Source organism: Syngnathus typhle, linkage group LG8 (assembly GCF_033458585.1).
Source record: "Syngnathus typhle isolate RoL2023-S1 ecotype Sweden linkage group LG8, RoL_Styp_1.0, whole genome shotgun sequence".
Taxonomy (NCBI): domain Eukaryota; kingdom Metazoa; phylum Chordata; class Actinopteri; order Syngnathiformes; family Syngnathidae; genus Syngnathus; species Syngnathus typhle.
The window spans coordinates 12,354,614-12,375,828 of NC_083745.1; positions in this window are offsets into that span (position 1 = coordinate 12,354,614).

Here is a 21,215-nt window from a genome sequence, read left to right on the forward strand (position 1 = left end):
TGTGTATGTATATATATATATATGTACGTATATATATATATATATGGATAGATAGATAGATAGATAGATAGATATATATATGGATAGATAGATAGATAGATAGATAGATAGATAGATAGATAGATAGATAGATAGATAGATAGATAGATAGATAGATAGATAGTGTGGTGAATTCTCTTCGATGGTCAGCTGGTCTTCCAAACAAGATGGTGAAAAAGTGGCTGGCTTGGGGAAGGAAAACTTCAGTCACACATGGCTGATTGGGGAAAGATTTTATTCAACCGATGTCAGAGAGAAGTGTCTCGCGCCCTAGCCAAGATGTCGAGTCCCTTTGTCTACTCTCGTCCTAAACCTTATACTCTTGCGCTTCCCTCCACGCGGGAGCGCGCAGATGGGGCTGTTGGCTGACCTATGACCCCGCAGTTGCCTCCTCATCTCTACATCATGTGCATCTTAGCAGTTGTTAATGGAAGCCAGATGTGTCTGGCGCCAATGAGTCTACCTTCCTGGACCAAGCCCTAAACAATACCACACGAACCTGACCCGAACATGACCTGGTCATACTTAGGCTTACTAGTGAGATATACATTGCATGATACCAGAATAAAAATTCACAACATTCCCCCCTGCCGGGGCACATCAAGTGCCCCGGCAACAACTCAACACGAAAAAGACACCGGTACATCAAAAACCTTCCCCCAACCATTTCATGGTTTTCGTCTACAATTTGGACCTATTTGTCTCATCCTAAATCATGCTCAAGGCATGCTACTTAAGGTTACATTAACTAGGAAAGCTCAACCTAATTTAATAGCAAATTCCTCCCTGACAGCAATCTGAGGCCTCTCAGGAACCACATTTGACCAAGATCGAATCCCCCAACCCCATCAACTGATTGACGCCGTCCGCACACCCCCCTTCGGTAATATATCACCAACGCCATCAATTTGGAGAGGAAAAGTTTGCTGTGGCCCGTTAGAAGCCCCAAAAAGCCGCCGGACCGCCGTCGAAAAAACCTCGCCAATCTAATGACGAGGAAAAAGAGGGAGGCCCATTCTACACCCCCGGAGGCGCCTCTCACCTGGCGAGAGTCAGGTGAAGGGAGCTCCGGCACACACCACATTTCACAAAGCGTAGCATGAGCCCTAAACACAGCAACAAGCAGAACCATGACCCTCAAACACAGATCGCTCAACATGCAACGTCGTATCGTAAACATGCCACGGGGCAAGCAAATGAGGTCACATAATAAAGTAAATAACATGGCAACAAAACAACGATGTAACACAGTGAGGTATATAAAAACGAATCGTCAAAGCATGCAAGAACATTAAACCCGGTGTTGCGCTGCCCCCCTCGCATGCACAAGTGCGTGCAGATATGAAATCCAGTCCCCTGATCCGTCAGTGGAAAATAGCACTAGTAGTAGACGGCACCGTCCCGGGCCGGCTGTCCGTTCAGTGTCCTCCTGTTGCTTATGATGGCCGTTGACTCCCGTGCAAGGCCCCGGTCAGCAGCCAGGCGACCTATGCCAAGCTAAAGCTACTGTCTGTATCGAGTGACTTTAACAGTGCGAACATGTGGAGTCATAATGTCAAAGGTAGCAGCCCAGGCCGGACGTCCTTCCGGCCCCGACGGCCACCGCTGGCAGGGCAACACAACCCGATAGCTCCAGTGTTTCCAGCCCCCTCAAATAATTATTTGGCGGTGATGGGGCAACGAGGAAAAGCTGTGTCAATCGTCTCATCGAAATCTCATCAGAACGCCCGAGGGCTCCCGACACCTACCCCTCGTTTCCAGAGGCCCACGCGGTCCCTGAAACAAACAAACAAACAAACAAACAAACAAGCAAACAAACAAGCAAACACTCCAGGACTCATTCCCCTCATTTCTCGTCGTGCCGACAGCGTTGCTAGCTCCCCCCAGTCACAATGTAAATTCTACCTGTTCCTGGTAGCCTTTCCTGTCGCAGATGTCCCTGTCTCAATCACACTGTCGTCTTCCTGAAGTCCCGTTAGTCATGTCACTTCAGCCGCTCTTTTTCCCGCCCAAATACTATTTGTCACCCCCAAAGTCCTTCTTCAGTCTAAAGATGTGTAGCATTCTCAAACCGGTATCCCTCACAATACTGTAGTTTCCTAGGTCTGTACCTTTATGTCTCAGTGCCTTACGTTCGAGTCACCTCACTGTTCAAACCAGTCATCATTCTGAAACAACGCTCACGTAATCTTTCCAAAACGGTACAGCCACTCAAATCCTTTCTGTATTCGTTATGCAAACTACTCGTCCTAAAATGTATAATTAAACATTTGCCCTGTAATAGCAGCTTTAATGCAGTCACGTGTTCAGAAATTTCCCACTTCCTTGTCTCTGGCCCCGTCTTCCTCACATTCAATAACCTTCCAAACTTTCGTTGTGTATTGTGCCACTGTCCATTCCCAAATCACTGTATGATTTGTCCTTCGCACTTTGTCATTGAAAAACCTTAAACCTTATTGTCACTAAATTGTTACCACGCTTCGCATCCATTCCAGGCTGTTGTCTCCCGTCAACTCCCTTTCTTTCAAGACGCTTCTTCTGCTCCTTCCATCACTGCTAGTTGAATTCTGGCGTGTCCTGTTAAAGCTTAAAAACAAGTGAATTTGGAAAAAAACTTTGTATATCACAATTACAAATTGCAACCTACTCACCCTTTCCTGTTTTACCACTCCCCCCTTTTGACACATTCACCCAATGTGTCATTACGTATCAAAAGGAACCTGCAAAGCGTCCCCTCTCATCACCACACTCATTGTAGCCAGGCCCACGGAACCTCTAGCTTCCATCTGGGCCCCGGGACCGTCACCCCAAGTCTCTGAAACTTGACTGTCCACCACACACTCGGCAACACACACAAAAATCAGCGCACTCCTGTCAGTGAGCTTATAGCCCTGCTGACAGCGGACATTTGTACACACAAAAACAGACATCAAGTATCAAAACAAAAACAGTCATAAAATGAATCCTGGCGCTCCGGGATCCTGTCCTGAAAACCATGTAATCAACAGGTTCATTATAAAAACCAAAAGGGCAAGGGTTAACATATTCTCGTAAATTCAACACAAACGTTCCACGAACGCAATCGACAACCTGCAAGAACGAAAAAAAATTACGCAAACAATGCGCAATCCGCTCCTTGGCTGGTTTGCCGTTGCTGCTGCTGCTGCAAAAAATCAAGTCACACAGAAAAACAAAGCAGAGCTCGCTCATGTCGCAAGCAAGCTCAAGCGTCAACCATTTGGTCACTGTCCACCTAGTCCGTCACCCCGTTGGGTGAGCTCAAAGTCGTCACACGTCAAATCGTCCAAAGTCTTGATGTTCAATACTAGTTCTGTCTTGTCTGACCATATCACTGAAACGGGCCTTCTCCATCGAACCGTTTTGTTGTTGATGGTGCCCCTGATTGATCATTGAACCATGGTTCCGATCGGAACTCATCACTTACCAGTTCCAGTCCCTCCGATCTGTACCACCCCTTCAGGTGAGAGGAATCTTATCCTCAATGGCAAACACATCACCCCAACTTCAGACCTCTCTGGCCAATCATACTGCGCACACACAGCCGTAGATGATCACATGCGCACTCACCCATCCACACACTCACAGACACACTCATCCGTCTCTATCACTCAGCTCTCCCCCCAAACCAAGCAGAGTTAGTATCTTAGTGTGTAGGCAAATATTGACTCCTAATAGTGACTCTTCACATTCGGACATATTCGTCAACATGACCTATTATAAATCTCCAATTCAATTTTCCATAAACTCGCCCATCAGATTCATCGCAAATTGTCATATATGTCTATCTGAGGGACTAACTGTGGGACCCGCGTTTTGAGGGAGCCTCCATACCCTCGTATTGGTCCTACAAACTCGATCTCTATTACTTATCCTAATTAAATTCAGTAAAGATGGGTCAGACTATTCTCTGGCTTTTTACGTCATCATTTGGCTCTCCCCCTTTTTCCCCGTTGTCTTGCTCAAAACTGTTTCTCAGTCTGCTTCTCTTTATTGCCCCTCTTGGCGAGTCTCACTCCCCCCCCCTTTTTACTTTCTTTCTTCTACTTCTTAAAACTCCTGCCTGTCACACCATCCAACACCTCTCCCTACTTCCTTGTGGTCGCCTATCACCACTCCTCACTCGCGCGGTCTGCCCCCCTTCTGCAAAGCTGCAGCTCCACACAGGGAGCTCCGAGCCTTCTCCCTCGAATGAGCAGTTTTTAATGTAACTTACGTCATTGCTGTCCAGATCTTCTATCCTCAATCTCTCCTGCTGTCAATCCCTGTTAAAATGGCAAATTCCTACTTGCTCCAATCCGACCTTTGACAATGGAGTTTTCCCTTATCAACCCTTCGAATATCTATGTCCTCCTATTATCTCCGCCTCCACCTCTTAGTAGTTCTTTTGACAGAATCTCCTATTGGTAACCCTACAGCGGACTGTTTAGCATATAATCCCTTACTCCGCTCTCCTGCTTCTACATTGCCGTGTGGGTGCAGTTGAATTTGAGCCCTATCTCAGTCATTATCTTGTTACCTGTGGCCTTGTGCGACTCCTATGCATGAATGTGTGAAAGTCAAAAATTTAACGGATCCAACTTTCTGCCTACCCAACCTCCACTATGGCGCAACAAACTTCTATAGTATTGAGTAGGTACATCGAGCGTCCTAGCTTCTCCTTGGCTGAATCCACTTTAGTCTAGATGTCCCATTCTAAAATGTATCTAACTCGATTTCTACGTCTTATGTCTGGTGAGCCAAAACATCAGATCTCGCTCTTGTTTCTCACCGTTTTAGCCCATTTGTTTTATTCAAATCTGTTCAATCTCTGACCATAATGCTTCTCTCTGTAGCTCTACGCATTATCCAATCCTTTATCAAATCTCCTCAGTTCTGTCAAACCCAGTGCACAATGAAGCTCCTGTCCACTCTAACCCAAGCCCCACGAGGTCTTAGCACCGCCAGGAGTGCGATTTGGCCGTCGGACATTTCAAGTCCATATCTTCTGCCGCACCTCACCCTCTCAAGATGGTGTTCTTTTGTTGTTGCTTCAGAGCCAACACATCCATCACTCTCGAATGAGTCCATTGTTCAAATGTCCATTTTTTCTTCAACATTGTGAGTTCCTCCACTTCTCACTGTCTTTTCTCGTCTCCGAGGATGTTGTCTATCCTCCGGAGTGTACTTGCCCCCTCCAAGCACAACAACAGTCTTTCTTTGTCCTTGCCAAAGGTCAAAGGTGCCTCAAATCCAGGCAACGTCTTGTAGTCGTCCACGGCTGCAGGCGGAGTCTCGGGATCGGGTTTTCAGGGATCCTGGCACTGGAGAGTGACAGACTGGGACATCAAACTTGTAAGGCCATCTCCAAATGTAGCTGCTGCCCTCCATTCACTAGTAACGTTTGTTTACCAAAAGTCGAATTCTCCTAGTAACAGCAATGTCGTATTTTTATTGTAAGTCCTGCAACTCATCCTATTGTCGAGCTACGTTTTGTCTATAGTTCCAATTTAATGGGACAGTACATTGTGTCTTCAGTATCATTATTCAAAATTAACTCCGAGGTCTGCGTCCCACAACTAGCCCTGATCTATGTCTTGATCTCTCACGCGTTATTACCTGTGTCATGCTTGCTCAAAAATGCGACTTAGAATATGTGCTGTGAACTTCCAATCTCCTCGATCAAAGTGGATCCCGCTTCTCAGCTCTCCTCTCTCATGCTCCTGTTAGCCTGCAATTGTTCAAATCAAAAATGTTATTGTCTTTTAACTGTCTTTCTGTTGAACCTCTAAGTCTCTCGTGTTGCTAACTTATCTCCTCCAGGAAATGATTTAAAGGGTGTTAAAGAAAGGACCAATAGATTACTCCCAATATCTCCTCATTATTTACGAGTTAGCCCCCCTTTCTTCTCTCACTCCCTCTGTCTATCTGTCTCTGGCTGCATTTTGGCGTCCTGACGTAAATTAGTGAAGAATTTGGGGGCAGCGCTCCACGAAGCCTTTCCTCAGACGACCTGGGAGTTCTGTCCGTGTCTCTTTGCCCTCTGGGAGGAGACGTGCGCGTCCACCGTCTCATATTTGTTTGGTCAATCTTGTTCAAGTTAACGTAATCACTCACTTTCTCATTAGTTGTCAGATGGGCTAGGGGCGCTAGCCGCCCTCAACAGGCTCCCTCTTAATTTACGAGCGAACCCCCCTTTCTTCACTTTCTCCCCCCACCTATCGGTCTTGGGCCGAATGTGTAGCGTCCTGCCATAGATCACTGCTGCCACGGCCCAACTCTTTTCTTAAGACACACAGGTACACAAACATTAGTATTTTAGTGAGTATTGCAAGCATGTCTCTCTCTTGCCTATTTGCAAACTGTTCAACATTAGTGCCAGTGAAGTTTCAGTTTCAATCATGCACGTTCGTTGTTAATCATGCACCCTTTGCTCATCCACATTTGATCTCCCCTCGTCATGTCTCAGTTCTCATCGACATTGACCTCTACCGGGGGGACCCAGCCTCGCCTTTGCGGGCTCCTCGGCACAGCGCCCTCGGACAAGGGGGGGGGTCAGCGTATCAATGTTGACGCCACGGGCTGGCCAGGCCCGCGCGTCTCGCCGGCCCCCACCTTTGCCGACAGAGCACCATTCCGCGCCTTGGAGCACCCAGGGCCCCCTCCTTCCTTCTCACACTGCCGTCTCCCTTCCCCCATGCGTGTGCACATAAACGCACACACACCGAGCGCGCACACAACCGCACATGCACACAACCGCACATGCACACACCCATCCGCGCGCACGCACGCCCGCTCAATACACACCGCGCGCACGCACGCGCACCACATACACTAAGCGCGCACACAGCTCAGACGAACGACAACTGACAGAAACTTCACAGACATTACGCACAAACATAGAACACAGACAAAGGGATTCGAATCCATCTCTCATGTAGCTTCTCACTAACCGCTTCCATGCGGTTTGGTCATTCTGTGTCTTCTTACCGTGCGCAGGTGCACTTACAAACAAGCCCTTTGCACTTCTTGTCTTTGTTTCCCCTAAGAGCGCTTTGTATTTCCCCTTATACTGCAGATTTTTAACTTCGGTGTGCACACAAATTACTTTTCTTACATGGTATACCAAAATTAACCCCCCTGAGGCCTCTTTTTTCCACGTTTTCCAATTTCTATCGGCTGCCCACTCCTCCGCTCTGCCAATTGCGGTCTGCTGCAAGTCGTAAATTTTATCAGACTTTGACAGGAGTGTGTGCTATTACAGTGCGCCTCGCCAATCGGAATCGGACCGTGACGACTTGGGTACAACCGCAGCGCACCGGTTCACCCCGGTAAGTTGCCCGAAGAGTGTCTCTCTAAGCGGCTAACGCACCAGCTGTCAGCCGGGGGAACCTTGCAACCCGCACAAACTCCTAATCTGATCAGTGCTCAAATAACGTGGTCTGCGCGCATCATCCTTCTCGGCACCCTGGTCCCAGACCCAGCCGGTAATTTTCCCACATTCGTTCACACGGTTACGGATGCCAAGGCTGCCCATTCCTCCGCTTTGCCAATTGCGGTCTGCAGCACGCCTCCCTTTTTCGTGCGACCTATATATAGAGACAAATGCCCCCACCGGACATCTCGACCACATTGAGTGTGATCTCAACTACATTGAGTGTGATCTCAACGTCCCAGCACGACCCCGGGAATTATGCCTCCGGTGGCTTGGTGGTGCCCGTCTCTTGTCGCACACAGTGTTCAATCGTACCTGTGTTTCCGCCTCAATCACACAGCTAAAATTTCCATCCTCCATCGGATCTGTAGCCAAACCAAAGTCCACGTTTTATGGGACTTTCTATTATTCTTCTCTCGTGACAGCCGATCAGCGATGTCCCAGACATCCTGTCCTGTTTCACGTGCCCTCTCTCGGAGCATTTTCTTTCTCATTCATCATTCACACCAGACATGTCACTCACACTGTTGTGCACATTCCCCATTAAGTTTTATGCTATTTTCCCATTTTTATTTGCCTTTTTTCTTTTTTCTATTTTTATTGAACATTTTCATTTTTCTATTGGGGCTACTCCCCCCTTTCAAACTCCACATCTCGTCGACATCCAGCTAGGGGAGACCAATCCCCCCCCTTTTTGCCAGCCACTGGCACACCAGGCCCGTTAACTGTCCCGCTTAGGAGCCACTCCATCCCCCCCCACACCAGGCACGAGCACATTGCGATACTGTGAGTGAAAGCTTCTCACCTCAAACTCAGCCTGCCGGCCGGACGCTCGATGCTCGCACCCAGGCGGGCGAGGGCTCCCCGAAGGACAAGAGAACTGTTCGTGACGCCAAAATTGTGGTGAATTCTCTTCGATGGTCAGCTGGTCTTCCAAACAAGATGGTGAAAAAGTGGCTGGCTTGGGGAAGGAAAACTTCAGTCACACATGGCTGATTGGGGAAAGATTTTATTCAACCGATGTCAGAGAGAAGTGTCTCGCGCCCTAGCCAAGATGTCGAGTCCCTTTGTCTACTCTCGTCCTAAACCTTATACTCTTGCGCTTCCCTCCACGCGGGAGCGCGCAGATGGGGCTGTTGGCTGACCTATGACCCCTCAGTTGCCTCCTCATCTCTACATCATGTGCATCTTAGCAGTTGTTAATGGAAGCCAGATGTGTCTGGCGCCAATGAGTCTACCTTCCTGGACCAAGCCCTAAACAATACCACACGAACCTGACCCGAACATGACCTGGTCATACTTAGGCTTACTAGTGAGATATACATTGCATGATACCAGAATAAAAATTCACAACAATAGATAGATAGATAGATAGATAGATAGATAGATAGATAGATAGATAGATAGATAGATAGATAGATAGATAGATAGATAGATAGATAGATAGATAGATAGATAGATAGATAGATAGATAGATAGATAGATAGATAGATAGATAGATAGATAGATAGATAGATAGATAGATAGATAGATAGATAGATAGATAGATAGATAGATAGATGCTAGCAGGGAAAGCATACATGGAACGTCATAACCAAGTGGCTGGCATAGTGTACAGGAACATCTGTGCAGAGTATGGACTGGAAGCCCCAAGTTCAAAGTGGGAAGCACCCCCTAAGGTGGCAGAGAACGGGCGAGCCAAGATCCTGTGGGACTTCCAGATCCAGACTGACAAGATGGTGATGGCGAACCAACCGGACATTGTGGTGGTGGACAAACAGCAGAAAAAGGCCGTTGTAGTGGATATAGCAATACCAAGCGATGGCAACATTAGGAAAAAAGAACTTGAGAAGCTAGAGAAATACTAGGGCCTCAAAGAAGAGCTTGAGAAGGCCTGGAAAGTGAAGGCCTCGGTGGTGCCCGTGGTCATTGGGGCACTTGGGGCAGTGACCCCCAAACTGGAGGAGTGGCTACAGCAGATTCCAGGAACAACATCAGACATCTCAGTCCAGAAGTGTGCAGTGCTAGGAACAGCCAAAATACTGCGCAGAACCCTCAAGCTCCCAGGCCTCTGGTAGAGGACCCGAGCTTGGAGTGGGATACCACCCGCGGAGGGTGAGAGGGGAATTTTTTTATATAAATATATATATATATATATATATACCGTATTGGCCCGAATGTAAGACGACCCCGATTATAAGACGACCCCGATTATAAGACTTTTTGAACACCAAATTTCATTTTTATACAGAAAATAATTACCGTTTTTTTCCATGAATAATGCGCAAAATTTAACTAATTTATTGTCCTAAAATCTGGGATGCGCATTATACATGGGTACAATTTTTTTATTTTTTTTATCCGGATATCATACAGAGGCCGCCATTACATTACTGTTCACTTCAAACACGCTCCATACGAACACAATGCTCTCGTATCAGACGCTTGCTCGATCACCTGCTCGTTTGCTGTCACAATGTACCCTACACAAATCCGAAACATTTCTTTGCTATTGAGTTTGCTAGCGCATGCGCAGTGATACTGACCGGCAGAATAACATCCGGTTGTTCCCAAAGATGATCTTTTTTCTGAAATAATTTCACGTTTACGGACTTAAGTAGGAGTCAAAATTTGGGTGCGTATTATACATGGGTACAGGCTTTTTTCCAGCATCATGGGGGCGCATTATACATGGAAAAAAACGGTACATCTGAAACAAATGTTTATAACAATATAATCGAGAGAAAAAGCATGTTATTTTGCCTCATTCAAATCATGCAAAAGTGTCAATCACATCTTAATATCTGAACATTTAAATATGAAAAAACTAAAGTGTAATCACATTTGTAAATGAATGGCTTCTGATTTTGAAATGTAAATAAACCAATCTACTGTGATAAAACAACAAAATTGCAATATCTGCATATTATAAGTGAAGTCGCACTGTAACTGAAATCTTGAAACAAATCGGAATAAGGAAAAACATTGCAATGAAATAATGCAAACTGCTACCGCTATTGTTGGGGAGCCTGAGGACTGTATAGGGGGTTGGCTCAGATGGTTATGCTCTTTTCGCCCCCGGGTGTCGGTCAGAACACAGGAGGGAAGACGTGGTTCAGTTTTGATTGCTTTACTGAATTATTGGTAAAAATAATAATAACAAATAACCATAAATGAATACTTTCGGCAACACACCAAACATAAGTCATCGATCAAGACAACAAAATACATTTGCTGGCGACCGTTAGTCGCTGTGCCGCTGCGTAGCGGCTACTCGTACGATGCGAGGCAAACTTAAAGGAGCGCGCCGGAGCTGTCAATCAAACGGCGCGCACACGAAGCAGACGACGTACGGCACAACAGTGGACAGTAGTAACAATGAAATGTATATACTCCTTCACGCCAGGAGAAAAGAGGTCCTTACTACTTGATCCTCTTGGTGAGTCTCAAATGGACATTAAAAAATGCTGGAATCAACCCGGTAAGCACAGCGTCTAAAAATCAGAGTACTATTGATATCAACATTTAACAGAAGACGTGCGCTTTCTTTTGAAAGTGGACTAGGTTTTTGTTTTTACCAATACAAATTATGTAATTAACGGATAAAACTTGAAATTTGTGATAATATGTACTGGCTCTTATATTTCAGAGCGTTCAGGCGCAAGAAAGGTGCAACGTTTCCAGGTGGACTTGTGGCACTGTCCCCCATCCCAGGCAACAAGATTCAACCTCTTGTAGTGTCTTTGTTTTGAAAGTAGGCATTTGATTTACAGACTAGATTTACCAAATTCATATCACTCAATTATGCAAAAACTTAATCAAACATTACTCAAAACTAAAAAAACACAGAGTTCATACAACAAAGGACTAAAACTAATTATTGTCTGACAGCAGAATTTTTTGTATGATATATAGGCTAAAGATGGCAAACATTTAAAGCATTCTTTATGCACTATAAACATCTGACATTATCTTTTTCAGTTCGCAGAACATCTTCTTTCAAATAACGCTTCTATTAGAGACTGGTAAGTAATATGCACCCAAGAGATGTTATTGCCACCCAAAGAACGGTCCTGACTGTGCTATCAATGCTTTATACAACTCAGTTAAGTTTTACACAGGGAAGTACTATAGCAATCTTTCTGTCTTTGTTTTCACAGGTGATTTATCTAACTTGTGCTTTTTTGTGGGGAAACTACACATGACAGACAACAGATGGGTAATTATGTTAGGTCTTGTTAACTAATGGATGGGATAAATATATATTGAATTACACATTCATTGTAAATTATTGTCTGTTGTTCTGTTTTCAACAGTGCGCATTTTTATGTTTTTAACTTCCTTACGTGTAATATTTTGAAATGTATGTGCTGCATTGTATAATCTTGCTTTTTTCTTTGTTTACCAGATTCAGTGTGACGAGTGTTGCAGGTGGTTCCATATTGTGTGTGTCGGGGAGCCACCAACTGAAGGCTCTTTTTTTGTGTACAACAGGTACAGAGATTAAATGCTAAATATGTGAAGGTTGCTTGAAGAACATTTTGCTTTTTTTTATGTCTTAATAAACTTTAAAGTTATTATTTTTGATGTATGTTATATGATTAAGAAACAAAGTTGTTTGACCAAAATAAGGACATCAAAATTGATGAAGTGCAGTAATAAAGGTATCACTGCACAAATCATTTATTTATTTTTTCTTTTCTGTTATTAAGTTCGAACTGCACAATGCATTCAATACTTTCTTCACTATGAGTACTCAGTCATACAACAGTTAAAAGGAACATTTGTAACCCTCTTCTAAAATATGTATTAGTTTAGGTTTTCAAACATGTAAATGGAAGTGCAACACACACATATATACATCGTTTTGAATGGGTGGGAACATTTCCTCACGGGGCCTAGGAATGAGGGATTCTGTTCAAATTTAGCACACAACCTGAACAGACCCCCAGGAAGACAGAAACAAAGCCAGTCGATGTCCAGGACTCACCGTTCTCAAAATGGGACGGGGGCACAAATTCTCATGGGTTGACATTTTTTATAGACTTCCTGTTACAATTTTTACCTCCCCTCCCCACCACGTGTCACTTTGCTTGGGACAAAAGGAGCCTTCAGAACTGAAATTTCTTCTCAATTATTCATTCAAATCAATTCACTCAAATCCTTCTCGTTATGAAAGATTTGATCACAAAACGTGTGTGGCTTTTTCTTAAATGAACACGTTTGACATTGCTATAGGGTCAGCTTTTAATCATATTATATTATATTGTCATTTTAAACCAAATTGATAAATGCAACAATATTAATTTGCTTTGAAAATACCTGAGTAATAAAATGGATGGATAAATGATGATCACAATTAAGTATAAAGTCTCGTTTGTAATATATACTCCTTGTAGCATGCAATGGTACCCCAAAAGAGGAGTTTCTTTGCATCGGGGTTTATGCAAAGAGCTCAGGTAATTATATATATCGTTGCTTTTTGGTGAAGTGTATGAGTGTTCCGTCTGTAAGACTGGTCTTTGAATGCACCCCGCTTCAACGGCAGAACGCGAATGAACCTAAAGACATCAAATGAGAATAATTCTTTCTAAAAATTAAAATTGACTGACGCAAACGTGAGTTCTTCCTGTTTTTATTGAAAACAACAAGGCGTGCGCACTCCCGCGGCAGGGGGAATAAAATCTCACGGGGAAACCAAATCGAGCACAACGCCGTGCGCGTCTCGGCACCGTCAGGCTCTGATGGAAATGAAAAGACGTCGGCTTTAGCTCCGACGCGCGCGCGCGCGCACTTGCTTGCGACGCGTGTATACATTCCACGGCGGGAACACTTATGCAACCCGACCTAGACAAAACATAAAGCCGGCGCGGGAAGTTGTTGGCGGCGCCCCTCCTCATGGCGACCATAGAATAATGATATTATTGCTGTATGACGTCACAGTGAGTCAGGAACTATGACAATGACTATGATTATGATGAAGGCAGCCTGCGCTCTGCTTTTATTTTCCTCACTGTTGTGTTCCTCAATAAAACAGTCTTTGTTTAACTTCAACTCTTTTATTTCCACATGTCCGTTTCTTGTTACCTGCTAGTTCCTTGCTCTCTCTCTAGTCATTTGCTGTTCTCGCGATAACATAACATCAGCGATACTGCATTTTCCTCCTTTGTTTAGAATACAAAAACTTTTTTTTTTTTTTTACATCAATACAAGTTGTCTCACATATAACAACAACAAACAAACTTATAGTCTCTCTTTTCAAGTCTATCTGTATCGGATGGGCTTTCTTATCACTCGGCCCTTCCTGGTAGTGATGATATCAGATACAGCTGGGTCCGGTTCAGGTGGTATCTCGGTTGCATGGTCGGTATTAGCAATCGGCACATCCACAGAGTCACTGTTGATTTGAGCATGAACCAATGGATGCTCAGGAACATCAAAGTCCATTATAATGGGCGTATGTCGTAGATGTTTGATATTCCTTCCTGATCACTTTTGATCCATCCTCTGTATTGACCAGCTCAAAAGAATTGTCGGCTGTGTTTCTCAAAAGAACGTATCTGACATCTTTAAAAGTAGAATCCAGCTTTCCGTTCTCCATACTAGCAATCTAAACAACATCACCAAAGTTGTGCTCCTTTGCTCTGTTGTGCTGGTCAGCATACTGTTTCATTTTAGTTTTGTACTCCGTGTGATGGCTTCTGATATCAACAGTTTTCTCCTTTTCTTTTGGTACTTCACTCCCCTTCTCCAGAGTTGGACACTTGGTGCGGATGTCTCGTCCAAACATAAGCATGGCTGGCGTCTCTCCTGATGCTCTGTGTGGTGTAGAGCGATATGCCATTAAAATTTGTGAAAGCTCCTTTTTCCACACCTTTCCTTCACATTTAGTTGCTCTTAAGGCTTTCTTTAGGTATCTATGAAATCTCTCAATTTTCCCATTGCTCTTTGGATAATAAGGTGATGCTCTAATTCCACAGAATTTAAGGAAGTCTTCAAAACAGTTTCCTACAAACTGCCTGCCATTATCAGTGACTGCCTCTAAGGGGTAACCAAATCTAGCAAACACCTTCTTTACTTCTGCAACTACAGTGTCTGATGAAATGTCAGAAACGATGACAGCCTCTGGAAATGAAGTATAGTAGTCTATCATAGTTAGGATGTACTGGTTCTGGACAGGACCTATCAAATCAATACCTATCTTGGTCCATGGTCTAGGTGGTAGCTCTAATGGTTGAAGTGGTTGATCTTCATGTAATGGCTGGTTAAGAACACAGGCGGAGCAGTTTCTAATGAGTCTCTCAACATCAAGGTCCATGTTGGGCCAATAGAATTTGCTTCTTAGATATTGTTTTGTACGGACCACCCCTTGGTGAGTCTCGTGTCCGATCCTCAGTGCTTGTTTCACCATTGCTCTCGGCAGCACTATCCTGTGTCCTCTCAGCACAAGTCCATCATACCTGCTCAAGTCTCCAGCACATCTGTTATAGGGCTGCAATTCCTCTGGAATTGGGTTTGGCAATTTTCCTGTCTCCAGTATTAACTTTAGTTTCTCCATTGTGTCATCCTCTGTCATTTTCTGTTTTATGTCATCAATACTTATCGCTTGTATTTCATTCAGGGTTACTGACAACACTCTGTCCACGTATATTTCTTCATACTCACAGCAGTCTGTCTCTTGTAATGGAAGTCACAATAGTGAATCTGCAACATTGGCCTTTCCAACTATGTGTTCTATTTTGTAGTCATATGGTAGTAGTCTTAAACCAAGTCTCTGTATTTGCGGTGGTGACAGTGTTGCTTTCTCAGGGTTGAACATGTAAATGAGAGGTTTATGATCTGTTTGTAAAGTAAACTTGGCCCCCCATAGGTAAGGTCTAAAATGTTCCACTGCCCATACACATCCTAAAGCCTCCCGTTCTATCTGTGAATAACGACGTTCTGTTGGGGTCAGTGAACGGCTTGCATAGGCTATTGGCTTGTTCTTTCCATCCGATTGTGTCTGCATCAAAACAGCACCAAGTCCAACTGGACTTGCATCACTGATCACAACAGTTGGTGCCTCTAGTTTAAAGTAGGCCAAGCACTCACCAAAGCATCTTTCATTGCTTGGAATGCTCTTTCTGTTTCTTTTGTCCACTTCCATGCTTGTCCTTTTCTAGTGAGTTTCCTTAGTGGTTCTGATAAATTTGCATAATTTGGTATGAACTTCATCAGAAATCCACAAGTACCTAGAAATTTCTTGAAACGGTAGCACCCTCTATGTGTGATAAATGTCGTCAGGGGTCTGGATTCTGGGGCTAGATCACATTGCCAAAACCCTTTCCTGGGATCCATCTTAGCGAACACTTTTGCTCTCTGCACTGCTTGTAAGATGCTATCTATTGTTGGTACTGGGTGTCTTTCCCTAATCACTGCTTTATTCACTTCCCTGAGGTCTTCACATAATCTTACTTCTGGCGTTTCTTTCTTGGGAATGATTAGGATGTTAGAAACCCATTCAGATCCTTCATTCACTTCCTCTATAATATCTTGTTCTAGCATCTTGTCTAGCTCATGGTTTACAGCTTCTATCATGTGGTAAGGGACTCTCCTTAGTCTCTGTGCTATAGGTGGTACTTTTTCATTGACTGTTACCTTGTGGCTGTATCCTTTAATCTGACCAAGTCCTTTGAAAACTTGTGGGAACTCGCTGACAAGTTTGTCAAATCTCTCTTCTTGTGATACTTTGTTCACCGTTTCTCCTGTGTTAAGTACCGTTTTTTTCCGTGTATAGTGCGCAAAATTTTACTAATTTATTGTCCTAAAATCCGGGGTGCGCATTATACATGGGTACAAAAAAAAAAAAAAAAAAAATGTTTTTTTTTTTTAATTTTTTTTTTTTTTTTTTTTTTTTTAAGTCCCAATGATCGTCACACACGCAGGGAGGCAATGGGTCCCATTTTTATAGTCTTTGGTATGGTCTTAACTAGGCTGGATGTAATTTTTTTTGTTGGCGTTGATTTCTCCGACTGCCCGTAAACGCACCACCGCGCTTCGTGCGCGCACGGGACAGCAAACGAGCAGGTGATCGAGCAAGCGTCTGATACGAGAGCATTGCGGTCGCATGGAGCGTGTTTGAAGTGAACAGCAGAGAAGAAAGGAACAAGGCAAAGTGTTGTGAAATAAAATGCACAGAACGGATGCGCAAGACACGTCAGCTATATAAAGAGCGAGAGTTGTTTTCTTCCTATTAGTTTCAATTCACAGTTTAATTAGCAGTTTCAATCAGCAAATAACAAAATGCGTATTACAGGTAATATTTTATTTCACAACACTTTGCCTTGTTCCTTTGGTCTCTGCTGTTCATCCTAAAACACAAAGGCGCTCTTTAAGCAATGCGACAGTGAGCGCCCGGCGCGCTGCGGTTGCGCGACCGCACCAAATTAAGCTCCCTGCGCAGTGCGCACTGAGGTCCACTTAAATTTTAGAAAGTACATCAGGACTTTAAAAATATCTTCTAAATTTCAGCGACGGCTCTGTCACAATAATCGGCCAGCCCGGTGCAGTTGGGCGGTCGGCGGCGCGCTACGGTTGAGCGTTCTCTCGCACGCTCTCTCTCTCGCTCTCTCTCGCTCTCGCACACACGCAAACCGGATATCATACGGAGGCCGCCATTACAGATGCGCAGAACGGATGAGCAAGACACGTCAGCTATATAAAGAGCGAGAGTTCAGTTCTCTACCTAAATCCGTATTACAGGTAATATTTTATTTCACAACACTTTGCCTTGTTCCTTTCTTCTCTGCTGTTCACTTCAAACACGCTCCATGCGCACGGAGCGCGGTGGTGCGTTTACGGGCAGTCGGAGAAATCAACGCCAACAAAAAAAATTACATCCAGCCTAGTTAAGACTATACCAAAGACTATAAAAATGGGACCCATTGCCTCCCTGCGTGTGTGACGATCATTGGGACTTAAAAAAAAAAAAAAAAAAATAATAATAAATTTTTTTTTTTAAAAAATTCATAAAAATTCGGTGCGTATTATACATGGGTACAAGCTTTTTTCCAGCATCAGCATGCCATTTTTAGGGGTGCGTACTATACATGGGGGCGCACTATACACGGAAAAAAACGGTATTTTTAACTCAAAGCTTGTTTTTCTGCCTAACAGTGCTTCTACATTTCCTTCTATCACATATATGTTATCTTTGACTTCATTGTTTTTCCATCTCAATACTGCCTCAAAGTAACCTACACATTTAAGTGGAGTAGTTTGTGCATATGAATAAAATCTCTTTTTAGTCGGTTTAAGTTTTGTTAAAGTGGATAATGTTCTTTGGAACAGGTCCTCTCCTATGAAGTTTCTTCCACTTCCTGTATCTATGACCATTTTCAGCCATTGTCCATTTACATTGACTCTTTCTGTGCCTTCAGGATCTACAGCATGGATAAACTCATCTGAGTCTGAATCAGAAGGTTCCTGCACTACTGCTCTCACTGGTTTACCAGTCTTTGATTTATCTTTTTCCTTATTTCTGTCTTTATTTTTGTCACTGTTACTTTCTCCCTGTGCTTTCTTTTTCTTCTTGAGACACATGCGAGCATAATGTCCCGTTTTCTTACAGAAAAGACACGTTGCTGTCTTAGCTCCACAGTCGTCTGCTGTGTGAGTGTCCATTCCACATCTGTAACACTGGGTGGTGCTGTTGGCTTGCCCTTGGCTGCCTCTCCTTCCTCGCTTTGCATCTCCGGTCCGTCTGGGATCCACACGCACACTCCCCTCGGTGAAGCGAATGCGGTCGTCTCCAGCTTTGTGATAAGCACTCTCTGTGAAAAGTTTAGATTCTGCCTGTGCTGCTTCAAAAGCTCTTGCAGTTGACAATGCTCTATCTAAACTCAGTCCATCTTCCTGAAGCAGTTTGTCACGCAGCTTTCTCATTGCACATTTTTCCACTATTTGATCTCTTATCATATCGTCCTCCAGGGCACCAAAGTCACATGATTTCGCCAATTCTCTTAACGCATTCACAAAAGCATCTACTGACTCATCAGTACACTGAGCTCTCTGTCTAAACTTGTGTCTCTCCAGGACTACATTTCTTCGTGGTGTGAAATACGAGTCTAGAGCAGCAACAGTCTGTGCATACGTACTTTTGCTTCCAGGTAGATTGGCAAAAATCCTTTGCGTAGGTGCTCCAATGCAATGCAGTAATGTGGCCCTCCTCACTAAGTCTGGTGCATTAATAGTTCCACTGGCAACTTTGAAAAAACTGTAGGAGTCCTTCCACAGGCTATATTCTGTGAATAAATCAGATGCCCCAAGGTTCAACGCAGCAGGCGCGTTCAGTTGGGCGTACCTGGGTTCAGGTGCAGCTTGTCCCAGCGCGGCTCCGGCTCCGGCACCATTGCCGTTCGACATGGTCAACACGATACAGTTGTCTTCTCACTTTTTTTTCCCAGTATGGACGTAGAATCCTAGTCGTCCTTTCTTGCTTCTGGGTTCGTGATAAACCGTTTCCTCGTCGCCAAAATGTTGTGTTCCTCAATAAAACAGTCTTTGTTTAATTTCAACTCTTTTATTTCCACATGTCCGTTTCTTGTTAGCTGCTAGTTCCTTGCTCTCTCTCTAGTCAAAGTCAAAGTCAGCTTTATTGTCAATCTCCCCACATGTCACAACACACAAAGAGACAGAAATTACGTTTTTCTCTATCCCACGGTGACGAGACACATAACACGATAGACATACAAGTACGCGACACAATATAAAAACAAGAAGGCAAAAATTCAAACAATCAATAGTAAGAGTGATGAATAAATACTAAACGGCGGCCCAGTCCGAACGTAAGAGAAGTCTGGTTTGGAGGTGTTATATTTTAGTTAATGACAACGAGGCAAGATGTGAAATATGTCACAAAACGATTAAATATTGTGGCAACACCACAAACTTAACAAAACATTTAAGTAAAATTCACCCCACGGTTCATGAAGAGCTGCAGTTGAAACGTGCCGCAGACACTAAGGCAGCGACGGAAAACCCTGCAGCCACACCGAGGCTAAGGTACCAAAGTACCTTAGAAGCAGCGTTTCAGAAAGGCAAAACATATCCAGGTATCAGGTGCTAACCAAAAATTGTAAGCATTTGTGGTTGATGTGCTATTTGAAGCAATAATTACTGCGCTTTAGTCAGTCATTTATAAATAAAGTTTTCCCCTTTTCAATTTGTGGTCGAACGCCATACGTTTTATTTGTAACTCCACTTCCTATAAACAACACTAAAGTATTACAATATTAAATGTAAGTATCCAGTGGCTTTACAAATTGATAGTTTTGCTGCTCATGACGATTAAGCCCTGCATCTCTGTTGGTACCATGTCTCTTTTTACAATATACTAAAAGACAAAACTTTTTCCCAACAACAGAGAGAGAGAGAAAAGTAAAGAATAGCTCCTTTTAATTAAAGTTATATTATTAATATGCATCTTCCACTAATGCTTTTCTAAAAAGGTTAATAATTCATGTACATGACGTAATACTTTTTTCTACAAAATTCAATAAATGACTCTCCAAGAGCAAGAATGCCACTGCATTTAAATTGTTATATTTTGGCAGGAAATTACACTTCCGGTATCGATATCGGATCGATATCGGGAATTTTTGGGCAGGAAATACTTGGTATCGGATCGAATCCAAAATCATTGGTATCGCCCATCCCTAGTTTGCGTCCCATCACTTCTCATTGTTATTCTAGTCGGTTTATTTACTACCTGTGAGAGTCCACACGCACTTGCCATAGTGTGAAGCTTATTTCTCATTGGGCACAAATCTCCCATGAAATAAGTTTCAACAGCTAAGTTGCATGCTTTTTCCAACATTTCACATACATTTCAAGATATGAAATATTAGCGCTCGGTGGTCTATATAGCAGCATCCTACTAACACAGGTTTTAGATGAGGTAACTGTATTTGTATCCATAACGCTTCTACTTCTAACGGCATTTAATAATTTCTGATTTTCATAGGCAGTTGATCCTGTATCTAAAAAGCGACTCCTCCTCCAAAGGCATTTCTATCTCTTGAGTTTGAGTTTGAGTTTATTCACGCGATATCCAAGACATACAACATGGAACAACAAACAGTAATTCCGGATGCGTGAAAAGGTCACCCCAAGCAAGCTATTTAAAGCTTTTAATAGGGGGCCTGGTTTCCCATAAGTATCAGATATTGGCCAGATATCCTTACATTTTGGACAACATACAACAATAATAAACACACAACAAGGTACAGCACACAACAACCATACGACAAGCAATAGACAACCTCAGTATTCTGGTTACTCTGGATTTGATGTAAAGTACATTTGCAATTTATAAATTAACAACTAATATATTAACAACAGGACACGGGTGTTCATGCAATTTATAACCAGCACATTAAATATACATTGATAGGAGTTGATTTTTTAGATTTGCCTTGAAGATGGATATGGATTGCAACATTTTTAGTGTTTCATCAAGCTCATTCCAAATCTGTGGCCCTCTGCACACAATACTAAAGCTTGTAGATTTTAGTTTCCGTTTTTTCCCTATGATTAGATTTCTATTCCTGGTGGTGTGGGTGTGGCTGGGAGTACAGATTGGGATGAGTTGACAGAGTTTGTGGTTTCGTTTATGGACAGTCTGATACATGATGCAAGCATTCTGGAAATAGTTATATTCAACAAGCCTCAGAAGATTGTGTTGGTGAAAGATTGTTTTAGTGGG